This window comes from Pogona vitticeps, chromosome 6 (genome assembly GCF_051106095.1).
Source record: "Pogona vitticeps strain Pit_001003342236 chromosome 6, PviZW2.1, whole genome shotgun sequence".
In the NCBI taxonomy this organism is placed as follows: Eukaryota; Metazoa; Chordata; class Lepidosauria; order Squamata; family Agamidae; genus Pogona; species Pogona vitticeps.
This window is the reverse complement of record NC_135788.1, coordinates 77,533,988-77,550,370: the sequence shown is the minus strand read 5'-3', so window position 1 is coordinate 77,550,370 and position 16,383 is coordinate 77,533,988. Positions and strand designations below refer to the sequence as shown.

Below are 16,383 nucleotides of genomic sequence, written 5' to 3'. Positions count from 1 at the left end.
ACAAAGCACGTTACCATAGTCTCTCGAGATTGAAGGATGCCTAATCAATCAATCACCCATGGGCAAAACACAAAACAAGACATGAAAATGAAAAAAGGGTGCTGAGGTTTTTATCCAGTGTAAGTCACTCCACTGATAGAAGGCACTGTCCCCTTTCAGAAGAGGGAAGGAGACAGTTTTCAGTGATGCCCCTCCCTCTTACAGGCCACTTCAGAACTGCTGTTAAGTGTGAGTTGGGTAACTGAGCTTGGTGTGGTGGCAATGGAAAATGGGGGCAGCACAGGAGAAAGAAAATTAAGGTAGGGAAACAGCCTAATTTCTCCTTCCACCAGGAAGATGATCCGTACTGGACACAAGCCTGTGTATCCCAAAGCTTGAAAAATGCAGCTTGATAAAAGCTTCACTTTATCTTCCACAAACTACCTCTGATACTAAAGGGTGGCAATTAAAAACAATATATCTCCATGGCTTTTGGCCACATCCTGATGAAAACATAGCCAGGACTATGTATTAATGGCCCATTCTAGTTTCACCAAAAGATTTAGTCTTCATACTGACCAATAGTATGTCAGCTAGCATATTATTGCCATTGCTGGCAATAAAATGCTGGCAATTCGTTTTGTCACTTCAGCTACAAGTCCTAACAGAATTTTAAGAATTGGAGAACCTTAGAATAATAAAGGAATATTGATTTTGCTGCTGTCTGAACCCTAAATTTAAGATAGCAACCCACTTGGGTCTCAAAATAATTTTGTTGAAAAAGCAAAGCAAAGTTAGAGAGAAATTCTGTAGATATTAGACTTTGTATTAAGGAAATAGAGAAGCAAATTAGGGTTGTATATTGCCTTGTAGCAGTTTTAAATTGTTTTTTTTTTTTAATTTAAGGAGCATTGTTAGAATAATGCAAAAGTCTGTTGACCACAGCAACCTTCTACACTCAAAACTTCTTTAATGTAACATTTTCACATTATCTTTTCAGAAGATTTTGAGAAGAATTTTCAAGTTTTATGCCAATCACTTCACAGTCCTAAGGGTTTTACAGTAGTCAGAAAGTAATGAGTAACTAACGCTCTTTGCAACATTTACTCACACAAATTACTTTGGGGGAAGAGGGTTACAACAACATCCATAACAAATTACCTTAAAAACAACTTTCCAAGTACCCAACAGAACAATAAACAACTGAACTGCTGAATAATTCAATGAGAGATGGCGTGCCACCCCAAACCGACCCGTTTCTTTCCACGCTTCCGTTGCAATGGGTGGGAAGGTGGGCCAAGGGCAGGGGATTGTGGGAGTTGTAGTCTAAACTTTTGGAGCGCCCCTGCCACCTACTTCTTGAAGCAAACTGTTACACTCAAGCCACTGACATGCTGCCCTTTTTGCCTTCACTGAATGGATCCTCAGGGTTCAGGGAGAAAGAGGAGCGGCTGACTTTCCGCAGTGCATTTGCTTGTCTCTCTATGACAGCCCCGTGGATTTTGCCCTCAGCGCTCTCAGTTCAATTTGAGAGCTTTCTCTCCCAGAGGATTTACACATAGAGGCACATCACATCCATGTACATGGAAGACAGGGGAAGATCTCAAGTCCGACATCCCTCAAAGCCATTTAAAGTTGGCCAGTGAACTTTCTCCCCACCTGACAGCCAGCCAGCCACAACAGGACAACAAGAAAAGCTGGAAAAGCTGCCAAATTCCCACCCACCCAGGATGACCTGAGCCAGCCCCATCCCTAGAAATCCTGCCACACCACCCCAAACCGACCCGCTTCTCTCCGCGGTTCCCTTGCAATGGGTGGGAAGGTGGGCGGGAAGGCAGGACGAACAAATGGGGCTTGTCTCTCCCTCCCCACCCAGGGACAAGGCAGCACTTCATCGGGCGAGGATGGGGACCCAAGAGACCCTTTCCTTCCACCCATTCCACACTCGGTGCTCCCCTAAGGGAGGAAGGCAAGACGTGGCAGGCAGAAAGAACTGGATTGTCTGGCGGTGGCGGCACCAGATCCACTGCCAGCACCGTGGCTGCAGCCACCTTCACAGGTTTGGTTTGCTCCCTTCTGCTCCAGCGTCCCCACACCGCCCCTTTTTGTTCTATTGCCCCCCGAAAAATGAAATCGCCTCCTGGGTGGCATTATCGCCCACGTTAAGAACCACTGCTCTATACAACTAAGGATGCCCTACTGTCTTCTCCTCCTACTCATTATAATCATTTTTAGCACCATAAGGGTATATATGGCAATGCCTTACTGGTGAAATATGTCTATATAGCATGACAGTGAATTATGTCAGTTCGGGTTATACTACCCATAAGGGTTTCAAACACGTTAAGAAAAAGTTAAATTGTGACTAACATTCCTAAGTAAAACATTCCTAAGTAAAACTCACACAACAATTTTCCCTGCCCTTTAAACGCAACCACAATTCACTCAACAATTTGCTACAAAAACTACAAAAATAAGTATTCTTTCAAAGTGTGACAAGTCATATTCATAGGTGATAAAAGAGGAAACTGCCATCTTGGCTACAGTGTCATTGACACAATTTTTACAAAGTTCAAACTACAGTGGGGTCTCGACTTACGAACGGCTTGACATACGAACGTTTCGGCTTACGAACCGCTCTCATAGGAATATATGGACTTGACTTACGAACTTAGATTCGAGTTACGAACTCTTTTTTTTCTTTTTTAAAAAGCTAAATCATCTTAGGTTAAAAGGAAAAAAGGAAAAAATATCCCCCTCTAGTGGCAGAATGCGGAATAGCAGCTTCCCATTAGTTTCTATGGACGAAAAGAGCAGATACGGATTAAATGGTTTTCAATGCATTCCTATGGGAAATGCAGATTCGACTTAAGAACTTTTTGACCTGAGAACTGCCTTCCAATACGGATTAAGTTCGTAAGTCGAGACCCCACTGTAATCATAAGGGTTTCAGGAATTATCCATACAAGCTGTAATCCCATATCCGAACCTTAAAGAAATAACATATACTGAGAAAACACTCCTTAGCTACATCACATTAATTACAAAATGAATGATTTCTACAAAACTATTTATTAAAAAGGTAATGACAAGGAATTTTATTCAAGATGTATGTAATACTAAGATGATACTAAAAGTACAGTACTGTAATGAAAAGCACCAAATACATTATGTATTGGGAATTTCAGATCAGAAACGGGCAACACTTCACATTTAGAAAGGCATTATGTGCTTTTCTTTCAGACATTTCATGAATAACATCGGGGAAAATCAAGTAACTTTGCCTCGTCACTGTTGATGTTCAAAACAGCAAAACTATTCAACCGTTCTTGCACCATTGTGAACCAAAAGTCTGACCTAATTCATTTTAGAACACTAAAACTCTTCTCATTAGCTGGTTGTCTTTGGTGTTTTCCCTGGTGAAATTGATATTTGGGTCCATTGCATTTATGTGATCTGTGAAGGCCTGTACTTCCTGAATCTTGATCTTTACCTAGGTGTCATCCACATACCTGAACCACCTGATCAGTGTTATTAGCTTATATTGCTTGAAGGGTTCTTTTTTGGTTAATTTTTTAAAGAACTTTCTTTCTTAATGCCCATGTTCCTCTTTGGACTTTGCAGATTTATAAAAGCTTGGAAGGTGAAGACTCTACTCCCCACTCTCCCAGATGTTACACGAAGAGAGAATTTAATTAATTCCCCCAGAGTGGCAGCCAAAAGCAGTATCAATATCTTTGAGCAGTGGGTGTGTTACATCCTGGCCGGAATACTGTAACACACTCTATGTGGGGCTGCCGATAGAAAGTGCCAGGAAACTTCAGTGGGCCCAAAACACAGCAGCAGGATTGCTGACTGGGGAGGGTTACAGGGATCACATCCCCCCCCCCCAGTTATAGCAGTTCTGCTGGGTGCTGATCTGGTTATGGGCACAACTCTTTCTTTTAAATATTTCTATACTTAATGTTTTTAGCTTTAATATAATATTTTAATGATGTGAGTGACTCTTTATACTAATTGTTTTAAGCTTTAAATATTGTCTTTTAATGATGTAAGCCACTATTGTATACTCATTGTTTTCATCTTTAAATATTGTCTTTCAATAATGTAAGCTGCCTTGGGTCCCTTTTAAAGAGAAAGGCAGGGTTAAAATAAATAAGTGTGGAAGCATAGGATCAACTTTCACATCTCACCACTTCTGTGCAAGATACAAAACAAAGCCAACCATTGTTGCAATCCATTCAAACTCATGCACTTGAGTATGTTTACATTATTTGTTTAAGCACTGCTCATTTAACAAAGCTGTTCAACTTACTGAATTACCCAATTCATGAATGCATTTACAAAACTCTAATTCTTAACCACACACACACAAAAAATCTGTTGCGAAATATTTCATCTTCATGCTTTTTGGTGCTGAACCTGTAGAACTTAAACAAAGACAATCAGTGCAAATGATGACAATGACAACTGCCATGTAGCCTATGAACCCTATAATTAATCTTCCTTCCTACCTTAAGCAGTAATTAAATCTGCTACTTCTACTCAGTTGTTTTATTTTACTTTGCTAATTAATAGGTCAGCTGAATACATGTTTGACTCTAGACGCTAAAGAAAATAGAATAAGCTATTATTTTTCCCAATAAGATATTAAAGAAGAGAACTATAAAACAGCATGGTTTAATTGCAATGACAGCTCTTGTTTAGGAAATGAGAGATCAAGTGTGACTTTCAACTAGTATGAAAGAATAATCTTCCATATATAGGTTTGTTACCCCCCCCAAGTAGTTTATGTTAGGTACTGAACCCAGATGAATCCAATTTTGAATCATGAATTAAATGGAAGAGGCTCTTAATGTTCAGAATAGCTGTAATTATAGGTAAAATAGGGAGCCCTCCAATTATACAAGGGATAGCAGAGTTGTTTTTTTTTAATTAACAGTATATATACATCTTCATATTCAGTATGAATATGAACACACAGCAGTAGTAAATGGAAGTGAGCCTGTGACTATCATCCCATGTCACTCATGCCATTCATAGTCATGAGTTGATTTGCATGAGCCTATGAGAGGACTGGAGAGGTGGAGTCAGCAGCTACATGAGGTTTGGCGGGAGAAGGAGGAGTCAGAGATAAGGGCTGGTTAGTCAGAGAGAGAGGGAACAAATACTGAGAGAGATAAAGCTGGTTAGGGAAATCGGTAGAGAAGGTGTAATGATATAGCAAGAGAAAAGAAGTATATTCGCGAAGGCTTTCACGGCTGGGATCTAATGGTTGTTGTGGGTTTTTCGGGCTCTTTGGCCGTGTTCTGAAGGTTGTTCTTCCTAACGTTTCGCCAGTCTCTGTGGCCAGCATATTCAGAGGACAGCACTCTGCTGTCCTCTAAAGATGCTGGCCACAGAGACTGGCGAAACATTAGGAAGAATAACCTTCAGAACACAGCCAAAGAGCCCGAAAAACCCACAACAACCAGAAAAGAAATATGTACTGAGAGAACTGTTGATGATTTGCTTGTGTGTAATGTTTATCTGAGAAACCTCAGTATTTAGTCTGCTTCACTTCAATAAATAAGTTCTGTTTCTGTTCCCAAGACAAGTGTTCAGACAAACGTCATCTATATTGTGGACTGAGGTAATCCACTGGTGGCAGTGAGAGGAAAACGTGACGTGAGCCTTTGTAAGGGAAACACAAGCAGAGGCCACAAGGGCAAATGCCACAGAGCCCTTTCACAATGCCAGGAGAAATACAGTTTATCTCAAAATCTGATCACTGTGGCACTCTTGACTAAGAAAAGGAGAAAGGCACGATTTAGTGTAAGAAATATTGTGATAGTGTAAGAAATATTGTGATCCTGGAGGCAATTCATGTCATTCTGGCAACTCCTGTGACGTCACTGGAACCAGTTGTATTGGCTATTGCCTTTCCATTGGACTGCTTCAATGATGTGGAGAGGGGGGGATCTGCTGCTTGGGTAACAGCCCATCCTTCATATTATTTTACCGAGGCTTCGTGCTCTGGAGAGGACATTCCAGCTTCGCATACAGCGTTGAAATAACACAGGAAGTAGCAGTTACTGCTTATAAGTCTTTGCTCGATTGGTGTAGAACATGATGCCAGGGGCTACTTCTGATGGTGGGAGGGGTCACTGCACCTCACTAGGTAGGGTGAAAGCCAACAAGCAGATCAATAACCCTGCGCTATGCAACAGTCATAAGAAAACTTCTGCCCTAAAGTTGGGCACCTGGAATATTTGGACAATGACCCCTGGCTTTTCTGACGACCCGCAGGAAATAGACGACGTGCACATGACAGCTGTCATCGACATGGAACTGAGTAGACTGCAGATGGACATTGTTGCCCTGAAAGAGACGAGATTGCCAGACATGGGATCTGTCAAATAAAAAAAGCCTTCTTATTATTCTGGCAGGGAAAACCATTGAATGAGAGCAGGGAATATGGTGTTGGCTTTGCAGTCAGAAATACTCTGCTGAGATCCATTGTTCCACCTACTGTGGGGAGTGAAAGAATCCTGTCTCTGCAGCTCCATTCATCAGCGGGACCAGTCATGCTCATTAGTGCATATGCACCAATACTGTTGTCCACAACAGAAGTCAAAGACAAATTCTATGATGATCTGGCAGCTACTGTCAAAAAAGTCCCTGAGAGAGCCGCTATTCATTCTCGGAGACTTTAACGCTAGAGTTGGTGCTGATCACAACTCTTGGCCCACTTGTCTAGGTCGTTTTGCATTCGGAAGCTGAACGAAAACAGCCAACGTTTGCTGGAGTTTTGCTGCTATTATGGTATTTGTGTCAGCAAAACGTTCTTTAATACAAAGCCTCAACACAGAGTTTCCTGGAGACATCCAAGTTCGAAGCATTGGCATCAGCTCGATTTGATCCTCACTAGACATTCTAGCCTTCCTAGTATTATGATCACACACAGTTACCAGAGTGCTGATTGTGATACTGATCGATTCCTTTACATAATCAGGTCCTTTCATGAGGAAATGAAAGGCACTGTAGTTTTTGATGGCTCAACATCAGATCCCTTTGATATCTGAAGCGGAGTAAAATAAGGCTGTGTCCTTGCGCCAACCCTGTTTGGGATCTTTTTTGCTATCATGCTGAAGCATGCCTTTGGAACTGCAACAGAAGGTTATCTCCAGACTAGATCAGATGGAAAGCTCTTTAATCTCTCTAGATTGAGAGCGAAGACCAAAGTCCAACTGAAATGCATGCAGGACTTCCTCTTTACAGATGATGCAGCCATTGTTGCCCATGCTGCTGAACACCTCCAACAACACATGAATTATTTTAGCAAGGCCTGCCAAGACTTTGGACTAACAATCAGCCTGAGGAAAACACAAATCATGGGCCAGGGCATGGACTCACCTCCCTCTATTACCATCTCCACACAAGAACTGGAGGTTATTCGTGATTTTGTGTACCTTGGCTCAGCAGTGTCTGACACTTTCTCCATAGATGTCGAGCTGGATAAACACATTGGCAAAGCAGCTACCATGTTCTCTAGACTCACAAAGAGAGTATGGCTTAATAAGAAGTTGACAGCATATACCAAGATCCAGGTCTATAGAGCCTGTTTCCTGATCACACTCCTGTACTGCAGTGAGTCCTGGACCCTTTGTGCATGGCAGGAGAGGAACCAGAACATGTTCCATATGCATTATCTCCGACACATTTTTGGTATCACCTGGCAGGACAGTGTCATCGAAGCAACCAACATGAATTTGACACAACTCTGTGAGGCACTGGAAGATAGGAGGGCCTGCCGTGCTCTGGTCCATGGGGTCACGAAGAGTTGGACATGACTAAACGACGACAGCATGACAAAGTTCTAAATAGAGTAGTCCTAGAACGAGCTGGAAGTTTTAGCATGTATACATTACTGAAACAGTGATGTCTACGTTGGCTTGGGCATGTTATGAGAATGGAAGATTTCCTGTATGGAGAATTAGTGCAGGGAAAGCACCCCAGAGGCAGACCACAGCTGCGATACAAGGATATCTGCAAGCGGGATCTGAAGGCCTTAGGAATGGACTGTAACAGATGGGAAACTTTGATGTCTGAGTGGTCAGCCTGGAGGCAGGCAGTGCATCATGGCCTCTCCCAATTTGAAGAGACACTTGTTCAGCAGGCTGAGGCAAAGAGGCAGTCCCAAATCCAGCAAAATCAGGGAGCTGGACAGGGGACAGATTGTATTTGTCTTCATTGTGGAAGGGATTGTCACTTTCAAATTGGCTTTCTCAGCCATACTAGACGCTGTCCCAAGACCTCCATACAGAGCACATTACCATAGTTTCTTGAGACTGAAGGATGCCTGCTACTATTGTGATATCAAAAAACATTTTTAGTTCCGGCTATGGCCCAAACTTTATCCAATACTGGGTTCACCACAACTTGCAAACATATCAATTCCTGCTTTATTGTATGCAGATGATACAGTCATCCCATCCATCCCACCAGGAAGACTCAGGAGAGTACTTAGGGCATTTTCAGCATATTGCTCAGAAGAGTGATTTTTAAAAAATCTGAAAAAAACTAAACTTTTTGTGTTTGCTAAAAGGCCCATGAAGCATAAATGACAGATAGAAGGGCATAGAATTGAGCAATATGTCTGCACACCACACACTTTGACTATGACTGATAGAAATTTTAGTATGTTTTAGAATATATTTATTGCTTCCCAAGTTCCTGAGGCTATGTACAATAAAAAGATCAAAATATCACATATAATGGAGAAATACAGAGCTAAAAATGCAATACAATTTAAAACTATTGTTAGAATAAAAATGGAAGAGGCTCTTAGTGTTCAGAATAGCAGTAATTATAGATAAAATAGGGAACCCTCCAATTATACAAGGGATATCAGAGTTGTTGTTGCAGAGACAAAATACTGCATACCACTAATACTTAACAGAATGCAATAGTCTTTACTGCCTATCTTGAGTAAAATCAGGAAGACACCAGCCTCTCTGTACAAGCCAAAATCTCCCAGCCCTATTTGTTGTTCTCTAATTAACAAATAGAAAGTGTGGGTGATCACAGAACAAAGGAATAGCTAATCGCCTTAGCAAGAGAACAAAGGAGTCGACAGCAAAAGTCTGAGCCAGCAGAGCCTACTGGCAACACCCTGAGGTCTCTTTTTATTGACTTAGCATGATTACATAATATGTTATGAGAGAAACAGATAGGATACTAGTTACTTCATCGTAATTAGGATTGGCTAAAATAACCCTTTGAACTTATGCTCTGCCTCTAAGCAAAAGGGCAGAATAAGAGGCTACCCCGTCTGCTGGCAGCTGCCGCATCCTGCCAGGAGTGTTTGCCTGTCACTGGAACAGAATTCAGCTACAACCTTTAAACAGATGTTTCCCACAAGAAAGCATTGTGGTTACCCCATCTGCTGGCAGCTGCCGCATCCTGCCGGGAGTGTTTGCATGTCACTGGAACAGAATGCAGCTACAGCATTTAAGTAGAAGTTTCCCGCATTTCCCCTTTTTGTGTTTTGTTAAGCAAAGGCACATATTCTTTCATATATTTGCAAACTACATATAAGTCTTTTCGGCAAAGGCCTGAGGGTAAAGCTTTGAGACAGGTAGTTATAATGGCAAAGGTTGGTACACATTGAATAAAGCAACAGGAACTTATAAGAAGTATGAGGAGCATAATTCCATATGTTAACACAGTGCGAAGCCATCCACAGTGGGGTAGCCATGACCACAAACTGTCCCACCAGGAAGGATGTATGTCCTGTCATATGTTATTGGCAAGCTATCTAAGCTGAGCAAGCTGATTATTTACTGCATGACTATTATCAGATAAGTTAAAGCAACAGAGATTGGCAAAAGACTCACAACCTATGTGATTACGCAACATGAGATAATCCAATGCTGCGCGGTTGTCTAAAATAGCATCATGTAGCTGTCATTATTCCTGATTCAGCAGGGCAATAGCAGTGGAAGTGCGGTTAATTACTCCAGCTAAGGAGCACAAAATGTTGGCAAGAGTGCGAGAATTACAAACAGCAATGCCAGGAACACCAACAAGCAATATAACCAGCGAAATATATTCTGCTTTGGAGAACAAAGTAACATTACCATCACAAGTACTATCAAGAAATAACCTTTCTCGTCTTAGCTGAGTCGAGGAGTTCTGCAAGGCAAAAGGTTACATTAAATTGATTATTAATCTGCTAAGACAGCATTGTGTTTCTGACAGATTGGCTAGAATGTAGCTAAAAGTACGTTGACCACATTTAAAAAACCTACCTGTAGGTTGGATGATATGTGCTAAATTATAAGAAATGTTGACAGCATGGGTACAATTCCATGTGGCTTTGGTTGTAGAAATGCATGTGTCAGAGGAACAGTTGATGACTCTGGCAAATGAAGTGTTTTCATTAGATGTGACAAAAGGGGTGTAGAGGGAAAAGCCATCAATGGGTAATGTTTTTGGTGTTCGCCCCCAATCAGGAGAATTATTGTACTTAATGACAATGGCATTCAACCACTGTCCTAACCAAGTGTCATTAGTAATGTCGCAAGGTTATTTACAGACAGGAATTAAGCAAGTTCCTAGTAATCCATGCATAGCATATGCTTCCTGAAGACAGAAGTGAGAGACGTTCACAATTTCTGCCAACCTTTCCCATAAGGTAAATTGTAGATGGGTATGTAAATCCTCTTGAGTCTCTGCGACACCTATTAGAACCGCTCCAAGAATGAGAACACAACACAACAGCATCATGGAGTTGGCATTCAGCTGCAAGATAATGGCTACTTGAAAAGTTTCAGGAGTTTCTGAGATCTGACTTAGAGTTCTTTTTGCATCAGCACTCAGTGTCTTTATTATCCCTCAAGTAACTTTGGGCTGAGTGCCTTCAAGTCAGGCCGGGGGCTTCCAGTGAAGCACAGTCATCTTGTCCTGGTCCAGGGATATCACTGGGTTGAATTCTGGAATTGGGTTCTGCAGGTTGCGATGCCAACTCATTCTTCCCATGATATGGCCTCACACACTGAGCCAGTATCCAGGAAGGACCCATGGGAGTAAGCAAAGCAGCTGGGCCCTCCTACTGAGGGTCGGGAGGTTGCTTATAAGTCACCAGCAGCCGTTCCATGGGGGTTTCTTTATGAAAGCGTTTCTGTACTGGCAACAACTTATGCCGACCTACAGATACAGTTAAATGATTTAATATGAATAATACTATTGGTACTACATCTGGAACATCTTGGGGCTTAATCTCTCTGTTTTTTTGTTTGTTCGGATAGGAGAAATTTAAAAGAGTGGTTTGCTTGTTCTACAATAGCCTGTCCTGTGCAGTTGTAGGGAATATCATGGCAAAGTCAAATGTCCCATTCATTTCGGAAAGTGGAAAAGGTATAAGAGGTATAGGCAGGGCGATTGTCTATTTTTAAGGCTCGAGGCTGGCCTATAATTGCAAACATACGTAAACAATATTGTATGACATGGCAAGAAGTCTCGCCAACGAAGTGGGGTAGGCCAGATATATCCCGAATAAGTATCAATAGTTAGATGAACATAAGAAAGAGGCGCAAGTGTAAGAACATGAGTGACATCCATTTGCCAAAGCTGATTGGCATCCATTCCTCGTGAGTTAACAGCATCAAAAGGAAAGGAAGTGGGAGACATGGAACAGGAAGAGCAGAAAGAGACGATGTCTCAAACTTGATAAAGTGGAATAGAAAATTGCTTATGGAGTTGTTTAGCACTCTGAAAAAAAGAATGGCTCTCAATAGGATTGGAAAAGAGGGGGCACAAGGAATGAAGAGCAGAGTCTGCACGATGATTTCCCTCTGAGATAGCATCTTGAAATCCAGTATGAGATCGTACAGTATGTGAGCTGCAAAAAAAAGAGGTTGTGATCAGGTAGCAAGGAAGTTTTTTAAAGTCAAAAACAGGGAAAGTAAAGCAAAGTCAAGAGCAGGAGAAAGATAGGCATATGACAGATGAATGAGAAGGTTAAATACATATTGAGTGTCTACAATAAAATTTAAAGGTGGCTCTTGAAACATTTGAAAGGCAAGGATGATAGCAACAAGTTCTGCACGCTGGGCAGAGTTCTGAGTACAAGTAAAAAAGGTTTTCCGGATTCGGGAAGGTTGCTGAAAGGTAACCATGCCTCTAGTAGGTGCACCATCGGTAAAAACAGTTAGTGCATCAGGGAGAGGAGTAGCAGTGAAAGAAGAGGAAAAGCAAAGAGGTACTTGCTGAATGAATGTTAAGTGAGGGTCTTTAGGTGGATTAAAATATATGTCGCCAACATAGTCTGCAAAAGCAATTTGATAAATTAGTGACGTAGACATTAAGTGATCATGGTCAGCTTTGGAAATAGGTCAGTAACAACACAGAAGATCCCAAACTGCGTGTTGTTTGGTGCGATTGCGTCCTTTGATTACAAGGTCTGTAATCGCATTTATAGTGGAGTAAACATTTTGGGGAGGAGTGTCAGATAAATAAAGCCATTCTGCTATAGAAATGGCCTTGTCAGACTTCGGGCTACACAACAATCCAGTAGGCAATTGGGGAGTGTTCAAGATAACCAGCTGCAAGGGACCAAGAGAAGGAATGTGGTCGACCATAGTGCATCACAAGGCTGCATTAATTTGATGTATGGCATGTTTCATAGCCTTGGTGATGGGTATGGAGTCAGCGAGAGACTGATGTCCCCTGAGAGTGCATTAAACAAAGGCTGCAATTCATGAGTACGAAGGCACAAAAAGGGAAGAGCCCAATTTAAGTGCCCAAGAAACTGTTGCGACTGCAGTAATGTAAATTGAGATGGAGTTTTTTGTTCTGGCAAGAACGGAGAAGACATTTTGCATCAACCTTTTTAAAGAGATCCCGACCCCAGATGGAAAACGGAATAGGCAGAATAGCACTTTGATCCCTGCCTTCCCCTCCACTTTCTTGAGAAGAAAAAATTTCTGGGTTAGAAAAGTGGGTGAGGGGGTCTTATACGTGGGGGTGTATTATACATAGAAAAATATGGTACACATGCTTTCATAATAACTTCAACTGCAGGCTTGAATCAGATTCGTATATAGTGCTAGCTGCCCATGATCTCTGTACCTTTGGCCACAGTGCACATGCACCTCTCATTTCTTGGTTGTCTTTCAGACATTGTAACCAACTAACTCACAAAGAGCAAGCGATTTTTTAAAAAATATATCTTTGCAAGTTCTACTCCATTTGATTTTTTGCCTTATACACAGGCAGAACCCCCAGCTTCTGCATCACAGGGCAGAGATGCACTTTTGTAAATTAGCCTCCTTGTGTTTCCGAGGTGCACTCACATTTTAAAGTAGTAGTTGATCTGTATCTGACAGTTCATGGGCTCATGCCCTTGCATTATAATCCACCATAACAATACTCCTTCTGATCTGTATTCTGTCAAGCAGTCAGGTCCATAATTTTGCTAACTTATCGTGTCTATTCAGTAATTATTAATAGCATGGTATTTGTAGCTCTAATTTGGGGGAGTGTTTGTTTTTCCAACGCTCAGTGCTAATTAGCTAAAACTAGGTATATGTGTGCAGTTAAACCAGGGCAGTCAACCTCTGGGGGCCATATATGTCTATTCCTGGACCTTGGAGGGCCACACCCACATTCACACCCACACTAGTGACTCTCAGCCTGAAAACCATATAAAACTTTGGAAAATCCCTCCTGGAAGCAAAGAAAATCTTTTAAAAAATTAAAAGTTAGGCATATAAATTAGGCATATAAAAGTTAGGTTGCTGGGGCAAAATTATCTCCATGCCCCCCCCCAGAGGGCTCAAGAGGACTTTTTGCACTTGTGTGGGGTGCTAAGGGACTGCACTGGGCCCCTGGGGGCTGCACATGAGCTGTGAGTCACATGCCGTCTGCTCCTGATGTAAACCTGCATCAGTTTAACTGAGATCTGTTTATTTAGGGGCTATTGAATAACCTTGCCTTTAATGAATTAACAATCCATAGAAAGAGGTGGATGTCTTTTCTGTGCTTTAAGTATATTTTCCCCATTTACCTCTTTCAGTGTCCCTTTAATTTCTCTGTAGTCCCTTGCATACTCTGTAGTCCTTTACAGGAATCTTTACAATTCTGTTGCATTAGGGTGTGACATTCCAGGCCCTTGACAAGGGCTTTTGTTTAGCAATATTTATAGCAGCTTCTTGTCGTTGTAGAGCAAAGGCGATTGCCCTGCCCTCTGGCCCCCTTCTTAAGCAGATTTTAAGCAGAAGCTTTTCTCATGTGGCACTAATTGAAATTATTGTGGGGGGGGGCATGTTGTGAGCTCATTCTGTCTGACTCTAGCTTATCTGCTTCGGGGCTAAACTGTGGGTGGGTGGGGGTGAACATGAGAGAATACAAATCTTTTGCATCATTTCAACGAGGCTCAGGACAACCCAGCCATCTGTCCACTCTTGGATTTGAGAGACAAACACAGAATCCACACCAAGCTACAACTCAACGGAAAGAAAAAAAATGAATTGCCCTGGAACTCTGCTTGAGAATTTCAGATGAGGTACAGATTCTGAAACCCTCCCAGCAGGTCAGTCTGATCAGTCTGAGATTGCTGTTCAAAGATACCAAGAGTTTCCGCAGCAAATCTTCAGAATGGGCAATAGGATTCTTAAGACCTAAACCGGAGCTAAAAAAAAGAAACATTTCCTTTAGAGATCTAAAACACAGCTTGGTGTGTTTTGCCCACATCCATTAATAATTTCATCAGTGATGTGTGTGTCTTGTTTACTGGCACTGCTGGCAGCTGAGCAACTTAACAATGGGCAAGCCTTGAAAAGATTTAAAACTAGCAGGATACTTGAAGAGTGATCTGGGTTTTGTACACATGTGGCTTATAGTTTGAACAAGAGAGCTATGTTAAAATATGTATTAGGAGTTGTCATCTGAAATGTGTTGGCTTCATTTAGGTGAGTAACCCAGCTTTAATCTCTCTGGGGATTTAAATGGTGCAGTATTGTGTAGGATTCTCCTTTTTCTGCTCATAATTTACCACAAACTCGGGGAAGAAAGCAAACCCTCTAATGAACTGTGGTGGAATTCATAGTGAGAGGATTTTATGCATATTGTATGCTCGCCTTAGAAGTAGATTTGAAGATGACATGCAAAAGCTCCGTGAAGAGTTTTACTATATGAACGTAAATGAATGTATTTTGGTTTCTCTTCTTCTTGATCATTCTGTGAGAAATCCTCTAAGGAAAAATAATTCATTGACAGGAGCTCTTGCATCTATTAAGCAACCACCGTTGGTTTTAGGATTGCACAGGGGGGGGTGTAGTAGAATGGGGAGGGGGGATTAAACACAACAAGCATAATACAAATTGGCAGAACATTGATATTGATATTTTGTTATGCTATTGATATAAAAACTATCCATATACTTTATGCTATTAAAATGTAATTTCTGCTACTTTGTTAACCATATTATGATGCTATAGTGTTTAACTATGCGTCTAATAGAAATAAGTTTTTTTTAGAAGTTCCATAATCATTTAAATTTCTGGTTCTTAAACTTAGTATTTTTGCTACATTTTGGCATGATTTTCTGCTACCTGAATATTTGAATTCAAGACAGCTATAATGATTTTGAATCATAGATAATGATAAGAGAAAATAAACTTTGCAATTATATGGTTTGGTGTTTCTCCTTGGTTTAAAATTCTTCAGGGATTAGTAAAAATTGTATGAAAACCAATAATTAAAATATGAGCAAATATGAGTTTACCTCACATGGTTATGAAAGGTTTACAAACAGCAGAACAAGTGAAGTGCATGGAAGCAACACATTTTTCTTGCCTCTAATCACAATAATATTATGTATAATATTCACCCTGCATTTACGCATTGTGAAGTTTGGGGAAAAGATGAATGATGAGCAAGTGTCACACAATGCACCATTTTCTGTCTGTTGAAATTGAAACCCTGTAGTTTTATGTAGTTCGTCAATTATAGCAATAAAGGAACAAAATGTTTGCGATGGCCTTTAATGAAACAAATATTCCTCACTTGATTTGTTAAATGTTGCCAAAAAATTTAATAACACAGAAGCTTAAATAACAAAACTCACAGTGTACTCAGTATGTATAAATCTCATCACATGAATGACAAGTCAATGTGTCTATTATAGTTTCAGAAGCAAGGGAGAGTTAGTCTATTATAGTGAAACAGCCGAGACTTGTGGCACCTTGAAAACTTACAGAGGTATTGTGGCACCTGGGCTAGGGAACAAAATGCCATAATAAGAATCTTAGGCAATTAAGGTGCCACAACACTCTTTGTTATTTTTATACTTTGTCTATAATAAGCTCCCTTTTGTTGTGTACTGTATCAATAACACTGGTTTGTTTTAAGCTTCAAGGC

General features: G+C 41.0%; 1 protein-coding gene across 34 annotated transcripts in view; it reads left to right on the top strand.

The window, feature by feature from the left end:
* LOC110075381 (poly(rC)-binding protein 3) overlaps nt 1-16,383 on the top strand; it is a 279,989-nt gene that overhangs the window by 165,700 nt on the left and 97,906 nt on the right. For 9 of the 34 annotated variants that reach the window (XM_078377633.1, XM_020786593.3, XM_073003942.2 and 6 more), the window contains exon 1: nt 13,895-14,554. The exons of 3 other annotated variants lie outside the window; for them this stretch is intronic. The gene's annotated coding sequence lies outside the window, so the exon portion shown is untranslated. Of the gene's footprint in view, nt 1-13,894; nt 14,934-16,383 lie in introns of those variants that run through there. 22 more of the 34 variants (XM_078377637.1, XM_078377628.1, XM_073003938.2 and 19 more) reach the window with 8 other exon arrangements.